Below are 1,782 nucleotides of genomic sequence, written 5' to 3'. Positions count from 1 at the left end.
AGATCAAGGAAATAGGAAAACGTTCCAAGAACTTCCCATTCCATATTGAAAATATCCCATTAGCAGTACACGCCAACTCCCTTTTTATCCCAAGCCTTATTATTGAAAACCTAGTAACTGCACCTATTACACCGACGGTTTCCTCAAAAATCCTTACAACATCCACCTTGCTTTTAAAATAAATTTCCAGGTCTTATTCTCCTTCAAATTCATGTAGAACCAAGGTAAGATTTTCCCATCATTGTCACTCGTTCCTCTATCTCTACTTCATAAAATTTGTGCAGTTCTAAAGTACTCTAATGTCTCATTCATTTCTTAATTATTTTCATACCCCAATTTCTAAGTCTAGCATTATTTTCTTTGAAGCTTGTGCTCCGTTCCTTTGTGAGTATCTCGTGGGAGTAACTCCATGATTTCACCACTTGGTTCTCCTTGATTTCAAAGGTTCAATCTTCGAAATAATGCTCAGTACGGGAGAGATCGTGTCTGTATCGTAACTGCGAGTTTGAGGCTAAAGTTGTGGATTAGGAATGAAAGCAGTCTTAGGTAAGGACTTTTTTCTATACGTCCATACTAGGTGCTGGGTTGTATTATTAAGTAGAGGTAGCAATTCTTGTCTTTTAAAAAGAAAAATGATTAAAACGTATTTTCATGGTAAAATTAATCCTTTCTAAAAGTGTTTATTCTTAATTATGTTTTATATGGAAATTGTGTATGATAATGTGGTGTGAATTGATATATTTTATATTATTATGCTTTATATGTTTTTGTGATGTTGGAAAAGAAATGCTATATTTTTTTTATGAATTAAATAATAGAAAGATGAACATGTGAATTTGTGAAATGGTGGACTTTTGGTTGTGTGTTTGATGATGCGTTAATATTTGACTGTAATTGTCTTAGTGGCAGGTTATAATTATATTCTGTGTGGTGCCTTAGTGGCGGGTTTTAGTCTGCATTTTCATGATCATGCATGGCATATGCATCTGTGTGGTGCCTTAGTGGTGGAAATTGCAATTATATTCTGCGTGGATGCCTTAGTGGCGGGAATTGCAATTATATTTCTGTGTGGTGTCTGTGTGGCAGGTTATATCCGGATCATATAGTTATAAGAGCATGCATCTTACGCATAATTGCATTGAGTCGGTTGTATATTTGTGATTTTGTAATTGATTAAACTAGTATAATGCAAATGAAATATGTGTGAACTTTACTTAAAGAATATGACTTGAATGTATTTTCTTAAATCTTTTTGATTGAGAAGTTTTGATACTATCTATTTTATGACATTGTTTTGGTGCTTTGAGTATGAACCAATTTGAATAAGGAAATTGACCCTTACACTAATATTTTAGGTACCAAAGAAGAGATAGTCTATGCTTTGAAGTTTTTGCTTGAAGTGCGTACGGGGGACAAATTGGGTTTTTGATCGAATTGTAAATTTTAAACGATATTTATTTTAGGAATTTTTATTAAATTATGTTAAGAATTTTGTATAGATTTTGCTAAGAATTTATTATTGATGATGAAAAGAAAATAGTAGTAATTTTCGAAAATGAGAATGAATTAGGAGTAATGTCTTGGATCAAAATTCGGGCGTGTTACAGGGGAGGTGAAGTACAATGTAGATGCAACAATTTTTAAGGATCAAGGAGGCGGTTATGGGGTCGGAATGTGCCTAAGAGGATAGTTCATTAGAGCCAAGACATCTTGGTATACAGGTCTCCAATAACCCAAAGAAGCAGAAGCAAGAGGTCTAAAGGAAGCGACAAAATGGTTTGG

Source organism: Medicago truncatula, chromosome 2, assembly GCF_003473485.1.
Source record: "Medicago truncatula cultivar Jemalong A17 chromosome 2, MtrunA17r5.0-ANR, whole genome shotgun sequence".
Classification (NCBI taxonomy): domain Eukaryota; kingdom Viridiplantae; phylum Streptophyta; class Magnoliopsida; order Fabales; family Fabaceae; genus Medicago; species Medicago truncatula.
The sequence above is the reverse complement of the archived record's forward strand: the minus strand, read 5'-3'. Positions refer to the sequence as shown.